A 15679-nucleotide genomic window follows, 5' to 3' on the forward strand; every position below is an offset into this window, starting at 1 on the left:
AGTGCCTTATCCATTATGCCAGTGGTGCTTACTGATGTTCTTATTTAAGACTGTTAGGTTTTTAATAGTCAATTATTTATTTTTGAGGAAAAAGTGAAGCTGTTTACTGTGTTCTTTGCATTACCAAGTCCAACAAGAAATGTGCTGGTACTATCCAGAGCTTTCAGTATGGATTATCATGCTATATTGCAGAAAATCAATTTATGCAACTGCTTTACCAACAGTATGTTAATCTTTTCCATTGCTGTTTTGTTGGCTGACTGAAGGAAGATATGCAGTGCATTTGAACCAAAGCAGATGTGTGCTGACAACTTAAATGCACAATCATGTTTGTGTTTTTTCTTTCTTTCTTTCATCCTTTGTAATATCATATTAAATATTAAGGTAGCAGTTTATAATCAATGACTAATGACATAAGAAAAGGAAAAAAAACAGTATACAAAGAAGCTCCAGGTGTATCTTGAACTCACAACCTCGGCATCGCTCAACAGATACTGTCTTATAAGTACCGCGTGCTGACCAATTGCGCCACTGGAGCACTTTGCAGCATTAATTGGTTATGCTAGATGTGGATTTTATTCAATACAATCAGTACAGTCATAAGAATTGAAAAAGAAAAACATTTTTGGTGATAAATGTTGAGCAACAAAGGAACATGCATGCCAGATGGCACTTGAATAAGCTGTCCACGGTGATAGAAAAGGTTTAAAAAACAACAACAACAATGTTATCATAATTAATGTCATATTTTAGCTTCTGTTGTCATTTTTTACAAGCTAAACACTGCAAGACTGTTTTACAATTGAAGCAAGGATAAAATATCAACTCTAGTGATGAGACACTTGCTGTAATGACTTCCAACTCAGACGGGACTTAAACCCACAACCACTGGCTTAGGAGAACAGTGCCTTATCCATTATGCCAGTGGTGCTTACTGATGTCCTTAATTAAGACTGATAGGTTTTTAATAGTCAATTATTTATTTTTGAAAAAAGTGAAGCTGTTTACTGTGTTCTTTGCATTACCAAGTCCAGCAAGAAATGTGCTGGTACTATCCAGAGCTGTCAGTATGGATTATCATGCTATATTGCAGAAAATCAATTTGATGCAACTGCTTTACCAACAGTATGTTAATCTTTTCCATTGCTGTTTTGTTGGCTGACTGAAGGAAGATATGCAGTGCATTTGAACCAAAGCAGATGTGTGCTGACAACTAAAATGCACCATCATGTTTGTGTTTTTTCTTTCTTTCTTCCATCCTTTGTAATATCATATTAAATATTAAGGTAGCAGTTTATAATCAATGACTAATGACATTAGAAATAGAAAAAAAAACAATGTACAAAGACGCTCCAGGTGAGGCTTGAACTCACAACTTCGGCATTGCTCTACAGATACTGTCTTATTAGTACCACACGCTGACCAATTGCGCCACTGGAGCACTTTGCAGCATTAGTTGGTTATGCTAGATGTGGATTTTATTCAATACAATCAGTACAGTCATAAGAATTGAAAAAGAAAATCATTTTTGGTGATGAATGATGAGCAACAAAGGAACATGCATGCCAGATGGCACCTGAATAAGCTGTCCACGGTGATAGAAAAGGTTTAAAAAACAACAACAACAATGTTATCATAATTAATGTCATATTTTAGCTTCTGTGGTCATTTTTTACAAGCTAAACACTGCAAGACTGTTTTACAGTTGAAGCAAGGATAAAATATCAACTCTAGTGATGAGACACTTGCTGTAATGACTTCCACCCCATATGGGACTTGGGCCCCCTGGCGTAGGAGGGCGCAGTGACTTATCCATTATGCCAGTGGTGCTTACTGATGTTCTTATTTAAGACTGTTAGGTTTTTAATAGTCAATTATTTATTTTTGAGGAAAAAGTGAAGCTGTTTACTGTGTTCTTTGCATTACCAAGTCCAACAAGAAATGTGCTGGTACTATCCAGAGCTTTCAGTATGGATTATCATGCTATATTGCAGAAAATCAATTTGATGCAACTGCTTTACCAACAGTATGTTAATCTTTTCCATTGCTGTTTTTTTGGCTGACTGAAGGAAGATATGCAGTGCATTTGAACCAAAGCAGATGTGTGCTGACAACTTAAATGCACAATCATGTTTGTGTTTTTTCTTTCTTTCTTCCATCCTTTGTAATATCATATTAAATATTAAGGTAGCAGTTTATAATCAATGACTAATGACATAAGAAAAGGAAAAAAAACAGTATACAAAGAAGCTCCAGGTGAGGCTTGAACTCACAACCTCGGCATCTCTCAACAGATATTGTCTTATAAATACCGCGCGCTGACCAATTGCGCCACTGGAGCACTTTGCAGCATTAGTTGGTTATGCTAGATGTGGATTTTATTCAATACAATCAGTACAGTCATAAGAATTGAAAAAGAAAATCATTTTTGGTGATAAATGATGAGCAACAAAGGAATATGCATGCCAGATGGCACTTGAATAAGCTGTCCACGGTGATAGAAAAGGTTTAAAAAACAACAACAACAATGTTATCATAATTAATGTCATATTTTAGCTTCTGTTGTCATTTTTTACAAGCTAAACACTGCAAGACTGTTTTACAGTTGAAGCAAGGATAAAATATCAACTCTAGTGATGAGACACTTGCTGTAATGACTTCCAACTCAGACCGGACTTAAACCCACAACCACTGGCTTAGGAGAACAGTGCCTTATCCATTATGCCAGTGGTGCTTACTGATGTCCTTATTTAAGACTGATAGGTTTTTAATAGTCAATTATTTCTTTTTGAAAAAAGTGAAGCTGTTTACTGTGTTCTTTGCATTACCAAGTCCAGCAAGAAATGTGCTGGTACTATCCAGAGCTGTCAGTATGGATTATCATGCTATATTGCAGAAAATCAATTTGATGCAACTGCTTTACCAACAGTATGTTAATCTTTTCCATTGCTGTTTTGTTGGCTGACTGAAGGAAGATATGCAGTGCATTTGAACCAAAGCAGAAGTGTGCTGACAACTAAAATGCACCATCATGTTTGTGTTTTTTCTTTCTTTCTTCCATCCTTTGTAATATCATATTAAATATTAAGGTAGCAGTTTATAATCAATGACTAATGACATTAGAAATAGAAAAAAAAACAGTATACAAAGACGCTCCAGGTGAGGCTTGAACTCACAACCTCAGCATTGCTCAACAGATACTGTCTTATTAGTACCGCACGCTGACCAATTGCGCCACTGGAGCACTTTGCAGTATTAGTTGGTTATGCTAGATGTGGATTTTATTCAATACAATCAGTACAGTCATAAGAATTGAAAAAGAAAATCATTTTTGGTGATGAATGATGAGCATCAAAGGAACATACATTCCAGATGGCACTTGAATAAGCTGTCCACGGTGATAGAAAAGGTTTAAAAAACAACAACAACAATGTTATCATAATTAATGTCATATTTTAGCTTCTGTGGTCATTTTTTACAAGCTAAACACTGCAAGACTGTTTTACAGTTGAAGCAAGGATAAAATATCAACTCTAGTGATGAGACACTTGCTGTAATGACTTCCACCCCATATGGGACTTGGACCTCGTGGCTTAGGAGGGCAGTGACATATCCATTATGCCAGTGGTGCTTACTGATGTTCTTATTTAAGACTGTAAGGTTTTTAATAGTCAATTATTTATTTTTGAGGAAAAAGTGAAGCTGTTTACTGTGTTTTTTTACATTACCAAGTCCAGCAAGAAATGTGCTGGTACTATCCAGAGCTGTCAGTATGGATTATCATGCTATATTGCAGAAAATCAATTTGATGCAACTGCTTTACCAACAGTATGTTAATCTTTTCCATTGCTGTTTTGTTGGCTGGCTGAAGGAAGATATGCAGTGCATTTGAACCAAAGCAGATGTGTGCTGACAACTTAAATGCACAATCATGTTTGTGTTTTTCTTTCTTTCTTCCATCCTTTGTAATATCATATTAAATATTAAGGTAGCAGTTTATAATCAATGACTAATGACATAAGAAAAGGAAAAAAAACCAGTATACAAAGATGCTCCAGGTGAGGCTTGAACTCACAACCTCGGCATTGCTCAACAGATACTGTCTTATAAATACCGCACGCTGATCAATTGCGCCACTGGAGCACTTTGCAGCATTGATTGGCTATGCTAGATGTGGATTTTATTCAATACAATCAGTACAGTCATAAGAATTGAAAAAGAAAATCATTTTTGGTGATGAATGATGAGCAACAAAGGAACATGCATGCCAGATGGCACTTGAATAAGCTGTCCACGGTGATAAAAAAGGTTTAAAAAACAACAACAACAACAATGTTATCATAATTAATGTCATATTTTAGCTTCTGTGGTCATATCATATTAAATATTAAGGCTACCAGTTTATAATCAATGACTAATGACATAAGAAAAGGAAAAAAAATAGTATACAAAGATGCTCCAGGTGAGGCTTGAACTCACAACCTCGGCATTGCTCAATAGATACTGTCTTATAAGTACCGCGCGCTGACCAATTGCGCCACTGGAACACTTTGCAGGTTTTGTTGGTTATGCTAGATGTGGATTTTATTCAATACAATCAGTACAGTCATAAGAATTGAAAAAGAAAATCATTGTTGGTGATGAATGATGAGCAACAAAGGAACATGCATCCCAGATGGCACTTGAATAAGCTGTCCACGGTGATAGAAAAGGTTTAAAAAACAACAACAATGTTATCATAATTAATGTCATATTTTAGCTTCTGTGGTCATTTTTTATAAGCTAAACACTGCAAGACGGTTTTACAGTTGAAGCAAGGATAAAATATCAACTCTGGTGATGAGACACTTGTTGTAATGACTTCCACCCCATATGGGACTTGGACCCCCTGGCTTAGGAGCGCAGTGACTTATCCATTATGCCAGTGGTGCTTACTGATGTTCTTATTTAAGACTGTTAGGTTTTTAATAGTCAATTATTTATTTTTGAGGAAAAAGTGAAGCTGTTGACTGTGTTCTTTGCATTACCAAGTCCAGCAAGAAATGTGCTGGTACTATCCAGAGCTTTCAGTATGGATTATCATGCTATATTGCAGAAAATCAATTTGATGCAACTGCTTTACCAACAGTATGTTAATCTTTTTCATTGCTGTTTTGTTGGCTGAATGAAGGAAGATATGCAGTGCATTTGAACCAAAGCAGATGTGTGCTGACAACTTAAATGCACAATCATGTTTGTGTTTTTTCTTTCTTTCTTCCATCCTTTGTAATATCATATTAAATATTAAGGTAGCAGTTTATAATCAATGACTAATGACATAAGAAAAGGAAAAAAAATAGTGTACAAAGATGCTCCAAGTGAGGCTTGAACTCACAACATCGACATTGCTCAACAGATACTGTCTTATAAGTACCGCGCGCTGACCAATTGCGCCACTGGAGCACTTTGCAGCATTAATTGGTTATGCTAGATGTGGATTTTATTCAATACAATCAGTACAGTCATAAGAATTGAAAAAGAAAATTATTTTTGGTGATGAATGATGAGCAACAAAGGAACATGCATGCCAGATGGCACTTGAATAAGCTGTCCACTGTGATAGTATAGGTTTAAAAAACAACAACAACAATGTTATCATAATTAATGTCATATTTTAGCTTCTGTGGTCATGTTTTACAAGCTAAACACTGCAAGAAGGTTTTACAGTTGAAGCAAGGATAAAATATCAACTCTAGTGATGAGACACTTGCTGTAATGACTTCCACCCCATATGGGACTTGGACCCCGTGGCTTAGGAGGGCAGTGACTTATCCATTATGCCAGTGGTGCTTACTGATGTTCTTATTTAAGACTGTTATTTTTTTAATAGTCAATTATTTATTTTTGATGAAAAAGTGAAGCTGTTTACTGTGTTCTTTGCATTACCAAGTCCAGCAAGAAATGTGCTGGTACTATCCAGAGCTGTCAGTATGGATTATCATGCTATATTGCAGAAAATCAATTTGATGCAACTGCTTTACCAACAGTATGTTAATCTTTTCCATTGCTGTTTTGTTGGCTGACTGAAGGAAGATATGCAGTGCATTTGAACCAAAGCAGATGTGTGCTGACAACTTAAATGCACAATCATGTTTGTGTTTTTTCTTTCTTTCTTCCATCCTTTGTAATATCATATTAAATATTAAGGTAGCAGTTTATAATCAATGACTAATGACATAAGAAAAGGAAAACAAACAGTATACAAAGATGCTCCAGGTGAGGCTTGAACTCACAACTTCGGCATTGCTCAACAGATACTGTCTTATAAGTACCGCGCGCTGACCAATTGCACCACTGGAGCACTTTGCAGCATTTATTGGTTATGCTAGATGTGGATTTTATTCAATACAATCAGTACAGTCATAAGAATTGAAAAAGAAAATCATTGTTAGTGATGAATGATGAGCAACAAAGAAACATGCATGCCAGATGGCACTTGAATAAGCTGTCCACGGTGATAGAAAAGGCTTAAACAACAACAACAACAATGTTATCATAATTAATGTCATATTTTAGCTTCTGTGGTCATTTTTTATAAGCTAAACACTGCAAGACTGTTTTACAGTTGAAGCAAGGATAAAATATCAACTCTAGTGATGAGACACTTGCTGTAATGACTTCCACCCCATATGGGACTTGGACCCCCTGGCTTAGGAGGGCAGTGACTTATCCATTATGCCAGTGGTGCTTACTGATGTTCTTATTTAAGACTGATAGGTTTTTAATAGTCAATTATTTATTTTTGAAAAAAAGTGAAGCTGTTTACTGTGTTCTTTGCATTACCAAGTCCAGCAAGAAATGTGCTGGTACTATCCAGAGCTGTCAGTATGGATTATCATGCTATATTGCAGAAAATCAATTTGATGCAACTGCTTTACCAACAGTATGTTAATCTTTTCCATTGCTGTTTTGTTGGCTGACTGAAGGAAGATATGCAGTGCATTTGAACCAAAGCAGATGTGTGCTGACAACTTAAATGCACAATCATGTTTGTGTTTTTTCTTTCTTTCTTCCATCCTTTGTAATATCATATTAAATATTAAGGTAGCAGTTTATAATCAATTACTAATGACATAAGAAAAGGAAAAAAAAACAGTATTCAAATATGCTCCAGGTGAGGTTTGAACTCACAACCTCGGCATTGCTCAACAGATACTGTCTTATAAGTACCACGCGCTGACCAATTGCGCCACTGGAGCACTTTGCTGGATTAATTGGTTATGCTAGATGTGGATTTTATTCAATACAATCAGTACAGTCATAAGAATTGAAAAAGAAAATCATTTTTGGTGATGAATGATGAGCAACAAAGGAACATGCATGCCAGATGGCACTTGAATAAGCTGTCCACGGTGATAGAAAAGGTTTAAAAAACAACAAAAACAATGTTATCATAATTAATGTCATATTTTAGCTTCTGTGGTCATTTTTTACAAGCTGAACACTGCAAGACTATTTTACAGTTGAAGCAAGGATAAAATATCAACTCTAGTGATGAGACACTTGCTGTAATGACTTCCAACTCAGACAGGACTTAAACCCACAACCAATGGCTTAGGAGACCAGTGCCTTACCCATTATGCCAGTGGTGCTTACTGATGTTCATATTTAAGACTGTTAGGTTTTTCATAGTCAATTATTTATTTTTGAGGAAAAAGTGAAGCTGGTTACTGTGTTCTTTGCATTACCAAGTCCAGCAAGAAATGTGCTGGTACTATCCAGAGCTGTCAGTATGGATTATCATGCTATATTGCAGAAAATCAATTTGATGCAACTGCTTTACCAACAGTATGTTAATCTTTTCCATTGCTGTTTTGTTGGCTGACTGAAGGAAGATATGCAGTGCATTTGAACCAAAGCAGATGTGTGCTGACAACTTAAATGCACAATCATGTTTGTGTTTTTTCTTTCTTTCTTCCATCCTTTGTAATATCATATTAAATACAAAGGTAGCAGTTTATAATCAATGACTAATGACATAAGAAAAGGAAAAAAAAAACAGTATACAAAGATGCTCCAGGTGAGGCATGAACTCACAACCTCGGCATCGCTCAACAGATACTGTCTTATAAATACCGCGTGCTGACCAATTGCACCACTGGAGCACTTTGCAGCATTAATTGGTTATGCTAGATGTGGATTTTATTCAATACAATCAGTACAGTCATAAGAATTGAAAAAGAAAATCATTTTTGGAGATGAATGATGAGCAACAAAGGAACATGCATGCCAGATGGCACTTGAATAAGCTGTCCACGGTGATAGAAAAGGTTTAAAAAACAACAAAAACAATGTTATCATAATTAATGTCATATTTTAGCTTCTGTGGTCATTTTTTACAAGCTAAACACTGCAAGACTGTTTTACAGTTGAAGCAAGGATAAAATATCAACTGTAGTGATGAGACACTTGCTGTAATGACTTCCACCCCATATGGGACTTGGACCCCGTGGCTTAGGAGGGCAGTGACTTATCCATTATGCCAGTGGTGCTTACTGATGTTCTTATTTAAGACTATTAGGTTTTTAATAGTCAATTATTTATTTTTGAGGAAAAAGTGAAGCTGTTTACTGTGTTCTTTGCATTACCAAGTCCAGCAAGAAATGTGCTGGTACTATCCAGAGCTGTCAGTATGGATTATCATGCTATATTGCAGAAAATCAATTTGATGCAACTGCTTTACCAACAGTATGTTAATCTTTTCCATTGCTGTTTTGTTGGCTGGCTGAAGGAAGATATGCAGTGCATTTGAACCAAAGCAGATGTGTGCTGACAACTAAAATGCACAATCATGTTTGTGTTTTTCTTTCTTTCTTCCATCCTTTGTAATATCATATTAAATATTAAGGTAGCAGTTTATAATCAATGACTAATGACATAAGAAAAGGAAAAAAACAGTATATAAAGATGCTCCAGGTGAGGCTTGAACTCACAACCTCGGCATTGCTCAACAGATACTGTCTTATAAGACCCATGCACTGATCAATTGCGCCACTGGAGCACTTTGCAGCATTTATTGGTTATGCTAGATGTGGATTTTATTCAATACAATCAGTACAGTCATAAGAATTGAAAAAGAAAATCATTGTTGGTGATGAATGATGAGCAACAAAGGAACATGCATGCCAGATGGCACTTGAATAAGCTGTCCACGGTGATAGAAAAGGCTTAAACAACAACAACAATGTTATCATAATTAATGTCATATTTTAGCTTCTGTGGTCATTTTTTATAAGCTAAACACTGCAAGACTGTTTTACAGTTGAAGCAAGGATAAAATATCAACTCTAGTGATGAGACACTTGCTGTAATGACTTCCACCCCATATGGGACTTGGACCCCCTGGCTTAGGAGGGCAGTGACTTATCCATTATGCCAGTGGTGCTTACTGATGTTCTTATTTAAGACTGTTAGGTTTTTAATAGTCAATTATTTATTTTTGAGGAAAAAGTGAAGCTGTTTACTGTGTTCTTTGCATTACCAAGTCCAACAAGAAATGTGCTGGTACTATCCAAAGCTTTCAGTATGGATTATCATGCTATATTGCAGAAAATCAATTTGATGCAACTGCTTTACCAACAGTATGTTAATCTTTTTCATTGCTGTTTTGTTGGCTGCCTGAAGGAAGATATGCAGTGCATTTGAACCAAAGCAGATGTGTGCTGACAACTTAAATGCACAATCATGTTAGTGTTTTTTCTTTCTTTCTTCCATCCTTTGTAATATCAAAATAAATATTAAGGTAGCAGTTTATAATCAATGACTAATGACATAAGAAAAGGAAAAAAAAAACAGTATACAAAGATGCTCCAGGTGAGGCATGAACTCACAACCTCGGCATCGCTCAACAGATACTGTCTTATAAATACCGCGTGCTGACCAATTGCACCACTGGAGCACTTTGCAGCATTAATTGGTTATGCTAGATGTGGATTTTATTCAATACAATCAGTACAGTCATAAGAATTGAAAAAGAAAATCATTTTTGGAGATGAATGATGAGCAACAAAGGAACATGCATGCCAGATGGCACTTGAATAAGCTGTCCACGGTGATAGAAAAGGTTTAAAAAACAACAACAACAATGTTATCATAATTAATGTCATATTTTAGCTTCTGTGGTCATTTTTTACAAGCTAAACACTGCAAGACTGTTTTACAGTTGAAGCAAGGATAAAATATCAACTGTAGTGATGAGACACTTGCTGTAATGACTTCCACCCCATATGGGACTTGGACCCCGTGGCTTAGGAGGGCAGTGACTTATCCATTATGCCAGTGGTGCTTACTGATGTTCTTATTTAAGACTATTAGGTTTTTAATAGTCAATTATTTATTTTTGAGGAAAATGTGAAGCTGTTTACTGTGTTCTTTGCATTACCAAGTCCAGCAAGAAATGTGCTGGTACTATCCAGAGCTGTCAGTATGGATTATCATGCTATATTGCAGAAAATCAATTTGATGCAACTGCTTTACCAACAGTATGTTAATCTTTTCCATTGCTGTTTTGTTGGCTGGCTGAAGGAAGATATGCAGTGCATTTGAACCAAAGCAGATGTGTGCTGACAACTTAAATGCACAATCATGTTTGTGTTTTTCTTTCTTTCTTCCATCCTTTGTAATATCATATTAAATATTAAGGTAGCAGTTTATAATCAATGACTAATGACATAAGAAAAGGAAAAAAACAGTATATAAAGATGCTCCAGGTGAGGCTTGAACTCACAACCTCGGCATTGCTCAACAGATACTGTCTTATAAGACCTATGCACTGATCAATTGCGCCACTGGAGCACTTTGCAGCATTTATTGGTTATGCTAGATGTGGATTTTATTCAATACAATCAGTACAGTCATAAGAATTGAAAAAGAAAATCATTGTTGGTGATGAATGATGAGCAACAAAGGAACATGCATGCCAGATGGCACTTGAATAAGCTGTCCACGGTGATAGAAAAGGCTTAAACAACAACAACAATGTTATCATAATTAATGTCATATTTTAGCTTCTGTGGTCATTTTTTATAAGCTAAACACTGCAAGACTGTTTTACAGTTGAAGCAAGGATAAAATATCAACTCTAGTGATGAGACACTTGCTGTAATGACTTCCACCCCATATGGGACTTGGACCCCCTGGCTTAGGAGGGCAGTGACATCCATTATGCCAGTGGTGCTTACTGATGTTCTTATTTAAGACTGTTAGGTTTTTAATAGTCAATTATTTATTTTTGAGGAAAAAGTGAAGCTGTTTACTGTGTTCTTTGCATTACCAAGTCCAACAAGAAATGTGCTGGTACTATCCAAAGCTTTCAGTATGGATTATCATGCTATATTGCAGAAAATCAATTTGATGCAACTGCTTTACCAACAGTATGTTAATCTTTTTCATTGCTGTTTTGTTGGCTGCCTGAAGGAAGATATGCAGTGCATTTGAACCAAAGCAGATGTGTGCTGACAACTTAAATGCACAATCATGTTAGTGTTTTTTCTTTCTTTCTTCCATCCTTTGTAATATCAAAATAAATATTAAGGTAGCAGTTTATAATCAATGACTAATGACATAAGAAAAGGAAAAAAAACAGTATACAAAGATGCTCCAGGTGAGGCTTGAACTCACAACCTCGGCATTGCTCAACAGATACTGTCTTATAAGTACCGCGCGCTGACCAATTGCGCCACAGGAGCACCTTGCAGCATTAATTGGTTATGCTAGATGTGGATTTTTTTCAATACAATCAGTACAGTCATAAGAATTGAAAAAGAAAATCATTTTTGGTGATAAATGATGAGCAACAAAGGAACATGCATGCCAGATGGCACTTGAATAAGCTGTCCACGGTGATAGAAAAGGTTTAAAAAACAACAACAACAACAACAACAACAACAATGTTATAATTAATGTAATATTTTAGCTTATGTGGTCATTTTTTACAAGCTAAACACTGCAAGACTGTTTTACAGTTGAAGCAAGGATAAAATATCAACTCTAGTGATGAGACACTTGCTGTAATGACTTCCAACTCAGACGGGACTTAAACCCACAACCACTGGCTTAGGAGAACAGTGCCTTACCCATTATGCCAGTGGTGCTTACTGATGTTTTTATTTAAGACTGTTAGGTTTCTAATAGTCAATTATTTATTCTTGAGGAAAAAGTGAAGCTGTTTACTGTGTTCTTTGCATTACCAAGTCCAGCAAGAAATGTGCTGGTACTATCCAGAGCTGTCAGTATGGATTATCATGCTATATTGCAGAAAATCAATTTGATGCAACTGCTTTACCAACAGTATGTTAATCTTTTCCATTGCTGTTTTGTTGGCTGACTGAAGGAAGATATGCAGTGCATTTGAACCAAAGCAGATGTGTGCTGACAACTTAAATGCACAATCATGTTTGTGTTTTTTCTTTCTTTTTTCCATCCTTTGTAATATTATATTAAATATTAAGGTAGCAGTTTATAATCAATGACTAATGACATAAGAAAAGGAAAAAAAAACAGTATGCTCCAGGTGATGCTTGAACTCACAACCTCGGCATTGCTCAACAGATTCTGTCTTATAAGAACCGCACGCTGACCAATTGCGCCACTGGAGCACTTTACAGCATTAATTGGTTATGCTAGATGTGGATTTCATTCAATACAATCAGTACAGTCATAAGAATTGAAAAATAAAATCATTTTTGGTAAATGAATGATGAGCAACAAAGGAACATGCATGCCAGATGGCACTTGAATAAGCTGTCCACGGTGATAGAAAAGGTTTAAAAAATAACAACAACAATGTTATCATAATTAATGTCATATTTTAGCTTCTGTGGTAATTTTTTACAAGCTAAACACTGCAAGACTGTTTTATAGTTGAAGCAAGGATAAAATATCAACTCTAGTGATGAGACACTTGCTGTAATGACTTCCAACTGAGACGGGACTTAAATTCACAACCACTGGCTTAGGAGAACAGTGCCTTATCCATTATGCCAGTGGTGCTTACTGATGTCCTTATTTAAGACTGATAGGTTTTTAATAGTCAATTATTTATTTTTGAGGAAAAAGTGAAGCTGTTTACTGTGTTCTTTGCATTACCAAGTCCAACAAGAAATGTGCTGGTACTATCCAAAGCTTTCAGTATGGATTATCATGCTATATTGCAGAAAATCAATTTGATGCAACTGCTTTACCAACAGTATGTTAATCTTTTTCATTGCTGTTTTGTTGGCTGCCTGAAGGAAGATATGCAGTGCATTTGAACCAAAGCAGATGTGTGCTGACAACTTAAATGCACAATCATGTTTGTGTTTTTTCTTTCTTTCTTCCATCCTTTGTAATATCAAAATAAATATTAAGGTAGCAGTTTATAATCAATGACTAATGACATAAGAAAAGGAAAAAAAACAGTATACAAAGATGCTCCAGATGAGGCTTGAACTCACAACCTCGGCATTGCTCAACAGATACTGTCTTATAAGTACCGCACGCTGACCAATTGCGCCACTGGAGCACCTTGTAGCATTAATTGGTTATGCTAGATGTGGATTTTTTTCAATATAATCAGTACAGTCATAAGAATTGAAAAAGAAAATCATTTTTGGTGATAAATGATGAGCAACAAAGGAACATGCATGCCAGATGGCACTTGAATAAGCTGTCCACGGTGATAGAAAAGGTTTAAAAAACAACAACAACAACAACAATGTTATCATAATTAATGTAATATTTTAGCTTCTGTGGTCATTTTTTACAAGCTAAACACTGCAAGACTGTTTTACAGTTGAAGCAAGGATAAAATATCAACTCTAGTGATGAGACACTTGCTGTAATGACTTCCAACGCAGACGGGACTTAAACCCACAACGACTGGCTTAGGAGAACAGTGCCTTATCCATTATGCCAGTGGTGCTTACTGATGTCCTTATTTAAGACTGATAGGTTTTTAATAGTCAATTATTTATTTTTGAAGAAAAGTTAAGCTGTTTACTGTGTTCTTTGCATTGCCAAGTCCAGCAAGAAATGTGCTGGTACTGTCCAGAGCTGTCAGTATGGATTATCATGCTATATTGCAGAAAATCAATTTGATGCAACTGCTTTACCAACAGTATGTTAATCTTTTCCATTGCTGTTTTGTTGGCTGACTGAAGGAAGATATGCAGTGCATTTGAACCAAAGCAGATGTGTGCTGACAACTTAAATGCACAATCATGTTTGTGTTTTTTCTTTCTTTCTTCCATCCTTTGTAATATCATATTAAATACTAAGGTAGCAGTTTATAATCAATGACTAATGACATAAGAAAAGGAAAAAAAAACAGTATACAAAGATGCTCCAGGTGAGGCTTGAACTCACAACTTCAGCATTGCTCAACAGATACTGTCTTATAAGTACCGTGCGCTGACCAATTGCGCCACTGGAGCACTTTGCAGCATTAGTTGGTTATGCTAGATGTGGATTTTATTCAATACAATCAGTACAGTCATAAGAATTGAAAAAGAAAATCATTGTTAGTGATGAATGATGAGCAACAAAGAAACATGCATGCCAGATGGCACTTGAATAAGCTGTCCACGGTGATAGAATAAGGCTTAAACAACAACAACAATGTTATCATAATTAATGTCATATTTTAGCTTCTGTGGTCATTTTTTATAAGCTAAACACTGCAAGACTGTTTTACAGTTGAAGCAAGGATAAAATATCAAATCTAGTGATGAGACACTTGCTGTAATGACTTCCACCCCATATGGGACTTGGACCCCGTGGCTTAGGAGGGCAGTGACTTATCCATTATGCCAGTGGTGCTTACTGATGTTCTTATTTAAGACTGTTATTTTTTTAATAGTCAATTATTTATTTTTGATGAAAAAGTGAAGCTGTTTACTGTGTTCTTTGCATTACCAAGTCCAGCAAGAAATGTGCTGGTACTATCCAGAGCTGTCAGTATGGATTATCATGCTATATTGCAGAAAATCAATTTGATGCAACTGCTTTACCAACAGTATGTTAATCTTTTCCATTGCTGTTTTGTTGGCTGACTGAAGGAAGATATGCAGTGCATTTGAACCAAAGCAGATGTGTGCTGAAAACTTAAATGCACAATCATGTTTGTGTTTTTTCTTTCTTTCTTCCATCCTTTGTAATATCATATTAAATATTAAGGTAGCAGTTTATAATCAATGACTAATGACATAAGAAAAGGAAAACAAACAGTATACAAAGATGCTCCAGGTGAGGCTTGAACTCACAACTTCGGCATTGCTCAACAGATACTGTCTTATAAGTACCGCGCGCTGACCAATTGCACCACTGGAGCACTTTGCAGCATTAATTGGTTATGCTAGATGTGGATTTTATTCAATACAATCAGTACAGTCATAAGAATTGAAAAAGAAAATCATTGTTAGTGATGAATGATGAGCAACAAAGAAACATGCATGCCAGATGGCACTTGAATAAGCTGTCCACGGTGATAGAAAAGGCTTAAACAACAACAACAATGTTATCATAATTAATGTCATATTTTAGCTTCTGTGGTCATTTTTTATAAGCTAAACACTGCAAGACTGTTTTACAGTTGAAGCAAGGATAAAATATCAACTCTAGTGATGAGACACTTGCTGTAATGACTTCCACCCCATATGGGACT

At 35.9% G+C, this 15679-nt stretch overlaps 7 non-coding genes across 7 annotated transcripts; all 7 read right to left on the reverse strand.

The window, feature by feature from the left end:
• Positions 1–1348: 1348 nt before the first annotated feature.
• Positions 1349–1441, reverse strand: TRNAI-AAU (transfer RNA isoleucine (anticodon AAU)). The gene is given in 2 exon segments: positions 1349–1384; positions 1404–1441. It is a non-coding gene; the product is annotated as a tRNA-Ile (tRNA).
• An 807-nt stretch (positions 1442–2248) lies between these two features.
• TRNAI-UAU (transfer RNA isoleucine (anticodon UAU)) lies at positions 2249–2341 on the reverse strand. The gene is given in 2 exon segments: positions 2249–2284; positions 2304–2341. It is a non-coding gene; the product is annotated as a tRNA-Ile (tRNA).
• An 810-nt stretch (positions 2342–3151) lies between these two features.
• On the reverse strand, positions 3152–3244 carry TRNAI-AAU (transfer RNA isoleucine (anticodon AAU)). Its single transcript is given in 2 exon segments — positions 3152–3187; positions 3207–3244. It is a non-coding gene; the product is annotated as a tRNA-Ile (tRNA).
• Positions 3245–4454: 1210 nt separating this feature from the next.
• On the reverse strand, positions 4455–4547 carry TRNAI-UAU (transfer RNA isoleucine (anticodon UAU)). Its single transcript is given in 2 exon segments — positions 4455–4490; positions 4510–4547. It is a non-coding gene; the product is annotated as a tRNA-Ile (tRNA).
• A 2598-nt stretch (positions 4548–7145) lies between these two features.
• TRNAI-UAU (transfer RNA isoleucine (anticodon UAU)) lies at positions 7146–7238 on the reverse strand. Its single transcript is given in 2 exon segments — positions 7146–7181; positions 7201–7238. It is a non-coding gene; the product is annotated as a tRNA-Ile (tRNA).
• A 4395-nt stretch (positions 7239–11633) lies between these two features.
• Positions 11634–11726, reverse strand: TRNAI-UAU (transfer RNA isoleucine (anticodon UAU)). Its single transcript is given in 2 exon segments — positions 11634–11669; positions 11689–11726. It is a non-coding gene; the product is annotated as a tRNA-Ile (tRNA).
• Positions 11727–13447: 1721 nt separating this feature from the next.
• On the reverse strand, positions 13448–13540 carry TRNAI-UAU (transfer RNA isoleucine (anticodon UAU)). Its single transcript is given in 2 exon segments — positions 13448–13483; positions 13503–13540. It is a non-coding gene; the product is annotated as a tRNA-Ile (tRNA).
• Positions 13541–15679: the final 2139 nt, after the last annotated feature.

The sequence above is a fragment of the Pseudophryne corroboree genome, unplaced genomic scaffold, assembly GCF_028390025.1.
Source record: "Pseudophryne corroboree isolate aPseCor3 unplaced genomic scaffold, aPseCor3.hap2 scaffold_2399, whole genome shotgun sequence".
Lineage (NCBI taxonomy): Eukaryota > Metazoa > Chordata > Amphibia > Anura > Myobatrachidae > Pseudophryne > Pseudophryne corroboree.